Below are 14,462 nucleotides of genomic sequence, written 5' to 3'. Positions count from 1 at the left end.
CTAGACAGATTGCCAGTTTGGATAAAATGTTACCACCTCAAAAATAATATATGTTCTCTCTCCTTATCTGTCTCCATATTCATCTATTTCCCTTTATTAATCTGCAGAAAGACAAATTTGATAAACTTTCTATTTTTTTTCTTTTAAGATTAAATTACTTTTAATATCTTTGTCATTTTGGTATAAATTGATATTTCCCCATAAAACTTCAGTGGATTGGGGAAATGCAGAACTGTCTGTTATCTGTGTGCATCATCAGGCTGGGTTTTGGAATGTTTACTGATAGCAGCAAATTCAAATGTTTTTCGAGAAGAGCGAGCAAACTATTTACCAGCAGGAATATGATTATTCCATAGAAGTGATAGTTTTATTTGCAAAGACAGAGTACTTGATCAGAACTAGATCAGTGATTTTGCCAACAAAAAGGACTGACAGTGGTGATGTGGCAGTGATATCATCACAAATCATTGAGAGGATCAGTCTATGGAGGGAAGATACATTCTTTCCACAAGAAACAATTAAGTATTTTCATTAAGAATTAAACCTTTACTACTACTACTAAACTAAAGAATATATAGATTAAATCTGCAATTTACTTCTAATAACAAGCTGACATCTTTGATTTGGACTCTTGTTAAAACGTAGCTTCTTTTTTGCTGTGGTTGGTCGGTACACGAGTGTGCATGTATCTTGAACACTTTGTATAACATTTGCATGTATCTTTTGCAACAACTTTTTTCATAGAGTCTGGAACCTTTTACGCCCTCACATTAATAAATATGGCCCTATATGTATAACATTAATACAAACATTTTTTAACTTACAGTTCCCATATAGTGCTTAGGACACATGCACAGATGCATGCTTATGAGCGTGACCCAGCAGGAATTCATGGAAATAAAGTAAAGTTTCAGGAAAACATTCCAAGAGAAAAAGATAGAATTGATCATTTAAATGCACATGAAACCCATAATGTTTCTTTAGTGCTTCTGAGCATACAATTTAAAGAGGGAGACACAACACACTGGTGCTCAGCCAAACCTCCAGTTTACCAGAAAGCTCTAGGGTAAGGCAAACACCCATTGTGTGTGGGCTGAACCAAAACTGCAGCGTGCATCACTACAAAGACAGACAGCCATCCGCCACACAGGATTAAATCAAAGCAAAGTGTGCACTAGTCAGGTAAAAATAAAAAGCTACTTTATTTCAAAAAATGAGCAGGGCAACAGTGTAGGCAAATGTCTGACATGTTTCATCTTCTTTGTATTCTTTGTTGAAGGAGCATTAATGCACTACCAGAAGCTAGATGAACACATTGGGTGAGCAATGCTGCTCCGAGTCTACTTAGGTATGCTTTTAAACAAAGTTTACCAAGAAAACAAAGCAAATTAGATAACGGATGTGAATTAGACAGTTTTATATAATTACATGCTCTGTCTGGATCAGGGAAGTTTAATTTTGACTTTACTGTCCCTTTAAGTCAATTGTTATTTTTTGTAATTGTACAATCTCTCTGAATCATGAAAGTTTATGTTGCCTTCCATGTCTCTAAAAAATCTTACCCTATCCCTTTTTGTGAATTAAAACAAAAAATATTCTAAATGACTTCTGCTGTCTTTAATATTAAAATCTTCACTAAACTCTTTCTAATACCCTCTAGTCCCCAGAGGTATATTTTCAATGCTGAATAATTATGAAATTGGTTGCAAAGTCACCTGTCTACTTATACATCATGAAAAAGCTGACATTTTAAGAATTCCAGTCATTACTTTTTCAACTAAACATAACTAAAATGTTTCTTCTCTATCTTGTCACAAATCTTTTTATACCATTACTAATCTCTGATTAAGTATATATTTCTTCACATGACTGGCCAGGTTAAGTATATTAAACCTGGAATGTTACTGATGTATACACCCTTTGTTATTATTGTAAAAAATGCCAATACCTTATAAATGGATTTTGACTTAAAGGGTTAAAAAAAAATGTCCTTCCTGATGCAGATAGAGTATACAATTTTAAACAACTTTCTAATTTACGTCAATTACGTCTTTTGGTATCCTTTATTGAAAAGCATACTTAGATCAGGAGCTAGCTGCTGATTGGTAGTTTCAATTATATGTCTCTTGTCATTGGCTTATTAAAGTATTTAACTAGCTCCCAGTAGTGCATTGTTCCTCCTTCAACAAAGGATTCCATGAAAATGAAGCAAAATTGATAATAGAAGTAAACTGGAAAGTTGTTAAAATTGTAATTTCTATCTGAATCATGAAATGTTGGCATTCATGTCCCTGAAATACATATATCAGAACCAAACAATATTTATTTTTTAAATTTATAGTAATTCATACAATATGGTGCAAGGTGATGGGAATCTTAAAGAGACATGTTAGTGTAATACAAATATTCTCTAAATCATCAGATATTCATATTATCCTTATTATAATTATTAATATTATTATAGTTATCATCATCTGTATTTGTGCAGCACTATATAGGAGTGGTGTAAATTAGTATTTAGCTCCTATAAAAACCTTTGTAATAAATGGAAAAGTAAAATGATGAATCATCCTGAAGGCTGTTACAATCTCACCCAGCAAATCTCTCATCAGGAAGATATGTGTTTACTTTAAATTCTCTCCATGAAATAATTAAGTATAAAAACAGTTTAAACATTCAACGTATACATGGAGGGAGCTTACACAGCAGGAACCAGTACATGCAATTGGGTTGTGAGGACCTTTTACCACTGTTAGAAAATAGACATCATTACAGGGCTAGATTACTAGTGGAGCACTAATTGTAGCGCGCAAGCGGTGTCAGATTTTTTTTAATTTTTACATGCAACTGAAATAGCATGCATATTACAAGTTGAAAGTAAACGAAAATGTGAGCGTACTCAAGATTTACGCACGTTAGGTTAGGGCGACTTCAAAACTTGCATAAATACAGCATATATACATGTAAACATACAGTTACACTCATATTAACCCCTTGAGTGCTAACGACGGCTCTGAGTTGTCGCAGAGTTTCCCACTTAGGTGCTAACGACGGCTCAGAGCCGTCGCAAGCACTCTCCCACCTTAAGGGAGATCTGGGGGCTCCCACCCGCTCCTACCCCCTTCACTTTATGTGCAGTGACGTCACGCGCAATGACGTGATGACGTCTCCGCGCAACTTTATTTCAACTTAACAATGTTAAGTATAGGAAAAGAGGGCATGCTGCTTAGAAGCCTGTATCTCAGGCATCTAAGCAACTGCAGACCCCCAAGACCCACCGTTGGGTAACCTTTCCAACAGTGTAAGTCTTGGGGATGGAAAAAAAAAGAAAAAAAACCTTTGAACAGCTTAGCACCCAGGTGGGAAAGTGCTTAGCACTCAAAGGGTTAAAGACACTTTCTGATAAAAATTAATAAAATAAATAAATATATATATATTTAATAAATACAATAAAATAAAAATAATAAAACAGTAATAAGAGTTCAACGATATATGGTAGATGTTATTTGAAAAAAAAGGGCTGCAATGAGTTTTTCTAATATACAGTATCCCACAAAAGTGATTACACTCCTCACATTTTTGTAAATATTTTATTATGTCTTTTCATGTGACAACACTGAAGAAATGACACTTTGCTACAATGTAAAGTAGTGAGTGTACAGCCTTATAACAGTGTAAATTTGCTGTTCCCTCAAAATAACTCAACACACAGCCATCAATGTCTAAACCGTTGGCAACAAAAGTGAGAACACTCCTAAGTGGAAATGTCCAAATTGGATCCAAAGGGTCAATATTTTGTGTGGCCAATATTATTTTCCAGCACTGTCTTAACCCTCTTGGGCATGGAGTTCACCAGAGCTTCACAGGTTGCCACTGGAGTCCTCTTCCACTCCTCTATAAAAACATCACAGAGCTGGTGGATGTTAGAGATCTTGCGCTCCCCCACCTTCAGTTTGAGGATGCCCCACAGATGCTCAATAGGGTTTAGGTCTGGAGACATGCTTTTTCCAGTCCATTACCTTTACCCTCAGCTTCTTTAGCAATGCAGTGGTCATCTTGGAGGTGTGTTTGGGGTCGTTATCATGTTGGAATACTGCCCTGCGGCCCAGTCTCTGGAGGGAGGAGATCATGCTCTGCCTCAGTATGTCACAGTACATGTTGACATTCATGGTTCCCTTAATGAACTGTAGCTCCCCAGTACCAGAAGCTCTTATACAGGCCCAGACCATGACACTCCCACCACCATGCTTGACAGTAGGCAAGACACACTTGTCTTTGTACTCCTCAACTGGTTGCCGCCACACAAGCTTGACACCATCTCAACCAAATAAGTTTATCTTGGTCTCATCAGACCGCAGGACATGGTTTCAGTAATTCATGCCCTTAGTCTGCTTGTCTTCAGCAAACTGTTTGCAGGCTTTCTTGTGCATCATCTTTAGAAGAGGCTTTCTTCTGGGACGACAGCCATGCAGACCAATTTGATGGAGTGTGGCGTATGGTCTGAGCACTGACAGACTAACCCCCCACCTATTCAACATCTGCAGCAATGCTGGCAGCACTCATACGTCTATTTCCCAAAGACAACCTTTGAATATGAGGGGTCTTGGCAATCTTCTTATAGCCTAGGCCTTCTTTATGTAGAGCAACAATTCTTTTTTTAGATCCTCAGAGAGTTCTTTGCCGTAAGGTGCCATGTTGAACTTCCAGTGACCAGTATGAGCGAGTGTAAGAGTGATAACACCAAATTTAAGACGCCTGCTCCCCATTTACACCTGAGACCTTGAAACACTAACAAGTCACATGACACCAGGGAGGGAAAATGGCTAATTAAGCCCAATTTGGACATTTCCACTTAGGGGTGTACTTACTTTTGTTGCCAACGGTTTAGACATTAATGGCTGTGTGTTGAGTTATTTTGAGGGGACAGCAAATTGACACTGTTATACAGGCTGTACACTCATTACTTTACATTGTAGCAAAGTGTCATTTCTTCAGTGTTGTCACATGAAAAGATATAAAACAATATTTACAACAATGTGAGGGGTGTACTCACTTTTGTGGGATAATGTATAGGCATACATACAAATGTCAAAATATGTGTATGTATGTATGTATAAATACATATTTCACATACCAATGTTCTTAACATAGGGGAATATGTTTGAAGTATTTTTATATATATATATTTATATATATATATATATATATATATATATATATATATATATATATAATCTGTATATACCTGTATATATCTATACCTATATATACGGTTATGACTGCGACAGCACAGCCGAAATGTGTAAGCCTTATTTGATTCTCACTTGTGAGAGCTTCCTGTGTTTAATTTGAATCCATCACAATAAAAGTCAAGTTTTATGGAAACTAAGAACAGCCAGGTTTGTTTCCCTTTTTTCAGCTTTATATAAAATTATGTATTATCTTTTTTGCTAACTCATGATTTTTTTCTCTTTGGGTATTCTATCTCCAAAGATGTAGGATGGCTATGGGTGCGAAATTTGCCCCTCATATGCCAACCTGTTTTTAGGTTGGTAGGAATTTACCCAGATCTTTGGAGATAGAAATCTGTTTAAAGCTAGCATCAAACTATACAGGAGATTTATTGATGTGACAGGACCCTGACAGTGACATGAATATCTTTATTGATTGGCTAAATGAGAATGATGTAGGCTTGAAATTCACGTTTTAAACTAATCCCCTCCAAGTTAACTTTTTGGATTGAACTCTAATTAGGTCTGATTTTGGTGGGATCACAACCATGGTATATTGTAAACCTATATGCGGCAATTGCCTACTCCATGGGAATACCTGCCATCCCAGACACACACCATTTGTTGTTGCCAAGGGTCAGTTCTTACGCCATAGGTGGAATTGCACACAGTTGGAGGATTTTAACAAAGAGGCTGACCTACTAGAGCAGAGGATACATGAGAGGAAATATAAGGCCTATGACATTAAGAGTGCTAGAAAAGCTGTTGAGAGCACACCTAGAGAACACTACTGGAGAGATTCTGAGACCAAAAGTGAGACTTGTCTCCACTGTACTGCCACTTATGTCATCTATTTTTTCTTGTGTGACAAATGTGGGGTCCAATATGTGGGTCTCACTTCAAGAGACATGAAATCTCGTATTCGGTAACAAATGTCCAATATAACTATTGGAAGATCATCTACCCCTTTGGTACAACACTTTGCTGAAACCACAACAGTAAACTAGACACCTTTAAATGGTGTATTATAGAGAAAGTCCTAAGACCGAAAAGGGGAGGTGACCTGGACCAATTGTTGGCTAAAAGGGATGTCTACTGGATACTAAGGGGCATATTTAAGAAGGTGCGAGCATCGATAAATGCCAACAGCATACGCTCTCTGCATTTATCATTTCTTGTGAACTGCTGGTGCAATACCACCCCCTGCAGATTCGAGGCCAATTGGCCATTAGCAGGGGCTGTCAATCAACTCGATCGTATTTAATAGGGTTGATTTCTGGCTATGCCTGTCCGTCTCCTCAGAGCAGGCGGACAGGTTACAGAGCAGCGGTCTTTAGATGGCTGCTTCATAACTTGTGCTTCCAGCGAGCCTGAAGGCTCGTCAGAAACACGGTGCATCAAGCTCCATTTGGAGCTTGATAATTCAGCACCTAAAACTAAAGTCCAGGATACCTCTAGCACTAAATTCCCGTTATGACATAATCATTTTTTTGGAATAGTTGACAAGTTTGCCTATGATATTGACTAGTTTGCACCTTTAGATAGATATAGAGTTACATACACAATGAGTGGTGGTTAGCTAGACTATTCAAAGAACACATATACTGATACAGATGTTCATGTACCTTTCCTCTTATTTCTGTGGTACTTACTGTATAGGATTGCTTGATCTAGTTAAGGACTCATACTTATGTCCCTTGCATCTGTTATAATTTATAAAATATATAAGTTCCTATGTACAGGGAGTGCAGAATTATTAGGCAAGTTGTATTTTTGAGGATTAATTTTATTATTGAACAACAACCATGTTCTCAATGAACCCAAGAAAACTCATTAATATCAAAGCTGAATAGTTTTGGAAGTAGTTTTTAGTTTGTTTTTAGTTATAGCTATTTTAGGGGGATATCTGTGTGTGCAGGTGACTATTACTGTGCATAATTATTAGGCAACTTAACAAAAAAACAAATATATACCCATTTTAATTCTTTATTTTTACCAGTGAAACCAATATAACATCTCAACATTCACAAATATACATTTCTGACATTCAAAAACAAAACAAAAACAAATCAGTGACCAATATAGCCACCTTTCTTTGCAAGGACACTCAAAAGCCTGCCATCCATGGATTCTGTCTGTTCACCATCAACATTGTGTGCAGCAGCAACCACAGCCTCCCAGACACTGTTCAGAGAGGTGTACTGTTTTCCCTCCTTGTAAATCTCACATTTGATGATGGACCACAGGTTCTCAATGGGGTTCAGATCAGGTGAACAAGGAGGCCATGTCATTAGATTTTCTTCGTTTATACCCTTTCTTGCCAGCCATGCTGTGGAGTACTTGGACGCGTGTGATGGAGCATTGTCCTGCATGAAAATCATGTTTTTCTTGAAGGATGCAGACTTCTTCCTGTACCACTGCTTGAAGAAGGTGTCTTCCAGAAACTGGCAGTAGGACTGGGAGTTGAGCTTGACTCCCTCCTCAACCCGAAAAGGCCCCACAAGCTCATCTTTGATGATACCAGCCCAAACCAGTACTCCACCTCCACCTTGCTGGCGTCTGAGTCGGACTGGAGCTCTCTGCACTTTACCAATCCAGCCACGGCCCATCCATCTGGCCCATCAAGACTCACTCTCATTTCATCAGTCCATAAAACCTTAGAAAAATCAGTCTTGAGATATTTCTTGGCCCAGTCTTGACGTTTCAGCTTGTGTGTCTTGTTCAGTGGTGGTCGTCTTTCAGCCTTTCTTACCTTGGCCATGTCTCTGAGTATTGCACACCTTGTGCTTTTGGGCACTCCAGTGATGTTGCAGCTCTGAAATATGGCCAAACTGGTGGCAAGTGGCATCTTGGCAGCTGCACGCTTGACTTTTCTCCGTTCATGGGCAGTTATTTTGCGCCTTGGTTTTTCCACACGCTTCTTGCGACCCTGTTGACTATTTTGAATGAAACGCTTGATTGTTCGATGATCACGCTTCAGAAGCTTTGCAATTTTAAGAGTGCTGCATCCCTCTGCAAGATATCTCACTATTTTTGACTTTTCTGAGCCTGTCAAGTCCTTCTTTTGACCCATTTAGCCAAAGGAAAGGAAGTTGCCTAATAATTATGCACACCTGATATAGGGTGTTGATGTCATTAGACCACACCCCTTCTCATTACAGAGATGCACATCACCTAATATGCTTAATTGGTAGTAGGCTTTCGAGCCTATACAGCTTGGAGTAAGACAACATGCATAAAGAGGATGATGTGGTCAAAATACTAATTTGCCTAATAATTCTGCACTCCCTGTATATTTACTATGATTTCTCCCTATATATACTGTAGATATGATGAATGTCAAATAACGTGTTACCAATATGTATCTATCATGTCTCAATATGATGCCTTTCACTATGTTCTGCTTAGCTCTGTATGCAAATATGCAAGGCAGTGGTATGGGTACCCTCCTATTTTTGTTTGTATGTATATGCTTATATTGATAAGACAGTATAGGATGCTGTTTTTGGACGTATGAGATGATTAATTCTGAAACAGGTGAGACTCAGAGAGGTGTGTTTGTTTTAACCTATTAGCAATGAGCTGTGATTTTAAATTGTGTGTGTTAGACATTACCAGTCAGGCTATGATTACGGCTACGGGCCGAAACGCGAAAGCCATCTGGTGTACGCTTCTCTGTGATCCATTTTTGCTGCTGTGTTTTCCATTTGAATGTTTTAAGTTTGTCCAATAAAGTTTATAAACTTTTTAAGGAACCAGACTTTCTCAACTATTTGCTTCTTAACGTGACCAGCCAGTCCAGGTTGCCTATAGCATTTGCTGCTGCTGTTCCAAGATATGATTTTCTAACGCAATCTGTTTACCCCTGACTACCCATGATGACGTCACTCATAGAGGACCGATGAGAGTAGAAGGATACACCAGAGAAGGACGCCACAAGAGGTGAAGAAGCTGTAGTCCGGTATCACCCAGGCGATCTAAAAGGCAGAGGTATCCAGCTCCACCGTCATTGCAGGGAAGGAAGGAGTATAACTCCGTGTGCACAGAGGACCAAGGTATTACCTATACTTTCCTCTGATTAACTGCACCTAAGGGGTGGGTCTGTCCCATTACTTGATGTCAGGGTTTTTTCCCTGTTGTTTGCCATGTGGTGCTGGAAGCCATTTTACTCATCTCTCTTCCTGACTATGGTGCATTGTGGGGGATGCTGCTCATTTCCTACACTTCCTTTTATGGCCAGACTGGTGTGCATCATCCATGCGAGACAGGATGCAGTCTCAGAATTGTGATGTCATCATTTATTATTTAAAGGTCCTCTGTTCAGTATGCTTTGCCTTTGCGTTGTCTCAGACCTGTTTGTGAGAGTTCCTGTGTATTACCTGGCTGCCTGACGTCCTTCCTGGTTCCTGATCCCTGGCTTGTTCTGCTGTTTTCCTTGTTCCTAATTCCGGCTCGTCTGACTATTCGCTTTGGTTCCTGACTCGGCTCGTCTGACTACCAGCTCTGGTTTTGACTCCTGGCTTGTTATTTTACTTGTGGACTTTTTATTATTTTTTGCTATTAATAAAGGTGCGATTATTTTTGCACTTCTCGTCTCAGTCTGATTCCTGGCACCCTGACACTTGATCGTTTGCTATATATACACGCACTGGAAGTGTGTTTTCTAGCAGGTACAGATCTATCTCACTTTTACTGTATAAAATTCTGTAGGTTTTAGTTAGGTTTTTTACAGTAAAATTCATAGGTTTTTTTTGCAGTAAAATTCATAATTGTTAAAGGTTTTAATGCAATGTAGTAGAAAATGTTCTAATACTACAGTTCATAATAGAAGATTAGCCAAGTGAATTATAAACTATTATACCGAAACATGTTTAGCATTCAGTCTTTCACAGAGTACCCTCACAGTACCCAAAAATGCACAGCCTCAGACAACGTATGACTAACCTACTGCTGCACTGTGTAAAATGCCATTATTTCCAAAAAAGAACATTTTTTTCTATCACACATCAGTCTAAGGGCTAGATTTTGAGTAGCATGCTACATGGCATATTGTGAGTTGAAAGTAAATGCGTTTGCTTGAAAGCAATTGAATTTAACACGTCAGGTTAGTGCTACTTCGGAGTTCTGGTTAACTGTTACGTCCAAATACAAAGTTGCACAAAACATATTAAAATACATTGTACAGTACAGTACATTGCACTCAGAACACTATCTGATAAAAAATAATTAAAAAAATATTGCTTATAGTTATAAGGACATATAAGCTCAAAGATATGAGGTCTCAGGTGTTAGAAAAAAAAAGGGCTACAAAGAGCTTTAACATAAAGATACATACATACACATGTCTAAATATGTATGTATGTATGTATGTATATATATATATATATATATATATATATATATATATATATATATATAGTTTATATGTGTGTACAGATGTATTTATTTATATGTGTATATATGTAATTACAGACTTATATACAAATATAAATACATATGAATACTTATATAGACATTTATAAGTGCATTGGGGCCCTTTGAAGTCAAGTAACTGTAAACATGAAAAATCATATTTATGCAATAATCATATTTAAAAAAAAAGTGTACTGTAAATATTTCACATTGCAATGTTCTTTACATACGGGAATGTGTTCTAAGTTGTTTAATTCCTAACGCCTAGATTTAGAGTTTTGTCGATAAAAACCTGCGTAGCTAACGCTGCTTTTTTTCCCAGCGCACCCTTAAGACAACGCTGGTATTTAGAGTTGTCTGAGGGGCTGGGTTAGGCTCAGAAAAAGGAGCATTGAGCCTAATTTAGCTCAATACCAGCGTTGCTTACGGTAGCGGTAAGCTGGAAAAACGTGCTCCTGCACGATATCCCCATAGGAAACAATGGGGCAGTTTGGGCTGAAAAAAACCTAACACCTGCAAAAAAAGCTCCTAACACAGCCCCATTGTTTCCTATGGGGAAACACTCTCTAAGTCTACACCTAACACCCTAACATGAACCCCGAGTCTAAACACCCCTAACCTTACACTTATTAACCCCTAATCTGCCACCACCACTATTGCTGACACCTGTATTATATATTATTAACCCCTAATCTGCCGCTCCGGACACAGCCACAACCTACATTATCCCTATGAACCCCTAATCTGCTGCCCCTAACACCGCCGACCCCTATATTATATTTATTAACCCCTAATCTGCCCCCCCAAACGTCGTCGCTACCTTACCTACACTTATTAACCCCTAATCTTCCGACCGGACCTCGCCGCCACTATAATAAATGTATTTACCCCTAAACCGCCGCACTCCCGCCTCGCAAACACTAGAATAAATAGTATTAAACCCTAATCTGCCCTCCCTAACATCGCCGCCACCTACCTACAATTATTAACCCCTAATCTCCCGCCCGCACCGTCGCCGCTACTATAATAAAGTTATTAACCCTTAAACCTAACTCTAACCCTTACCCTAACACCCCCTAACATAAATATAATGTAAATGAAACAAAATAATATTCCTAATATTAACTAAATTAATCCTATTTAAAACTAAATACTTACCTATCAAATAAACCCTAATATAGCTACAATATAACTAATAATTACATTGTAGCTATTTTAGGATTTATATTTATTTTACAGGCAACTTTGTATTTATTTTAAATAGGTACAATAGCTATTAAATAGTTAATAACTATTTAATAGCTACCTAGTTAAAATAAGTACAAAATTACCTGTAAAATAAATCCTAACCTAAGTTACAAATACACATAACACTACACATCATTAAATGAATTAAATAAATGACCTACAATTAGCTTAATTAAAATACAGTAAAATAAACTATTCTATCATACAAAAAAAACAAACACTAAATTACAAAAATAAAAAAGAATTACAAGAAGTTTAAACTAATTACACCTAATCTAAGCCCCCTAATAAAATAAAAAATCCCCCCAAAATAAAAAAATGCCCTACCCTATTCTAAAGTACCAAAGTAATCAGCTCTATTACCAGCCCTTAAAAGGGCTTTTTGCGGGGCATTGCGCCAAAGTAATCAGCTCTTTTACCTGAAAATAAAAAAACAATACCCCCACCCCAACATTACAACCCACCACCCACATACCCCTACTCTAACCCACCCAAACCCCCATTAAAAAAAACGATCGCTAACCCCCTGAAGATCATTCTACCTTGAGTCGTCTTCACCCAGCCGAGCCAAATTCTTCATCCAAGGTGCGCAGAGGAGGTCCTTGATCCAGTAGAAGTCTTCATCCAAGCGGGGCAAGAAGAGGTCTTCCATCCGGTAGCAGTGTTCATCCAGGCGGCGTCTTCAATCTTCATCCATCCTTAGCAGAGCCATCTTCAAAGGAGCCGACACGGAGCCATCCTCTTCAACCAACGACTTCCCGACGAATGAAGGTTCCTTTAAGGGACGTCATCGAAGATGGCGTCCCTTCAATGATTCAGCCAATCGGAATTAAGGTAGAAAAAATCTGATTGGCTGCTCCGATCAGCCAATAGAATGCAAGTTCAATACGATTTGCTGATTGGATCAGCCAATCGGATTGAACTTCAATCTGATTGGCTGATTGCATCAGCCAATCAGATTTTTTCTACCTTAATTCCGATTGGCTGATAGAATTCTATCAGCCAATCGGAATTGAAGAGACGCCATCTTGGATGACATCCCTTAAAGGAACCTTCATTCGTCGGGAAGTCGTCGGTTGAAGAGGATGGCTCCGCGTCGGCTCCTTTGAAGATGGCTCCGCTCCGTATGGATGAAGATTGAAGACGCCGCCTGGATGAACACTTCTACCGGATGGAGGACCTCTTCTTGCCCCACTTGGATGAAGACTTCTACTGGATCAAGGATCTCCTCTGTGCACCTTGGATGAAAAATTCTGCTCGGCTGGGTGAAGACGACTCAAAGTAGGATGATCTTCAGGGGGTTAGCGATAGGTTTTTTTTAAGGGGGTTTTAGGTGGGTTAGAGTAGGGGTATGTGGGTGGTGGGTTGTAATGTTGGGGGGTATTGTATTTTTATTTTCAGGTAAAAGAGCTGATTACTTTGGGGAAATGCCCCGCAAAAAGTCATTTTAAGGGCTGGTAATAGAGCTTTGGTAGTTTAGAATAGGGTAGGGCATTTTTTTATTTTGGGGGGATTTTTTATTGTATTAGGGGGCTTAGATTAGGTGTAAATAGTTTAAACTTCTTGTAATTCTTTTTTATTTTTTGTAATTTAGTGTTTGTTTTTTTGTATTATAGAATAGTTTATTTTATTGTATTTTAATTTAGCTAATTGCAGGTAATTTATTTAATTAATTTAATGATAGTGTAGTGTTAGGTGTATTTGTAACTTAGGTTAGGATTTATTTTACAGGTAATTTTGTACTTATTTTAACTAGGTAGCTATTAAATAGTTATTAACTATTTAATAGCTATTGTACCTAGTTAAAATAAATACAAAGTTGCCTGTAAAATAAATATAAATCCTAAAATAGCTACAATGTAATTATTAGTTATATTGTAGCTATATTAGGGTTTATTTTCTAGGTAAGTGTTTAGTTTTAAATAAGATTAATTTAGTTAATTTTAGGAAAATTATTTAGTTTCATTTAAATTATATTTATGTTAGGGTCGGCAGATAAGGGGTTAATAAATGTAGTTAGGTAGTGGCGATGTTGGGGGGGCAGATTAGGGGTTTATAAGTATAATGTAGGTGGCGGCGGTGTCCGGTCGGCAGATTAGGGGTTTAGTTTACTTTGTAGCACAGTAGTTAAGAGCTTTATATTCCCGCGTTAGCACATAAAGCTCTTAACTACTGACTTTTTTTTGTCGGTAGGAGTCTTGTCGGTAGAGGGTCTACCGCTCACTTCTCCCAAGACTCCAAATATCGGCGTTAGGCAGATCCCATTGAAAAGATAGTATACGCAATTGGCGTAAGGGGATCTGCTGTAGCCTGGAGTCGCGGTGAGGAAGTGAGTGTCAGACCCTTTCCTGCCTGTAGTGTTGCTTATGGAGATTAAGGGCAGAATAGTATGAGTTCAAGATGAATTTGTAATGAAGAAAATCAGCTGAACCCCGAGATTTTTTCCAGTGCCGCTCAGCAGTACGGGAACATCTGCGTAGGTACCGTGTCAGAGGAGTATGCCAGGGCTGAGGATGAGTGTGTGATTTCCGTGCAATGGTAAGAGGGGCCAGATTGTCAAGGATGGATGCA

The sequence above is a fragment of the Bombina bombina genome, chromosome 5, assembly GCF_027579735.1.
Source record: "Bombina bombina isolate aBomBom1 chromosome 5, aBomBom1.pri, whole genome shotgun sequence".
Classification (NCBI taxonomy): Eukaryota; Metazoa; Chordata; class Amphibia; order Anura; family Bombinatoridae; genus Bombina; species Bombina bombina.
The sequence above is the reverse complement of the archived record's forward strand: the minus strand, read 5'-3'. Positions refer to the sequence as shown.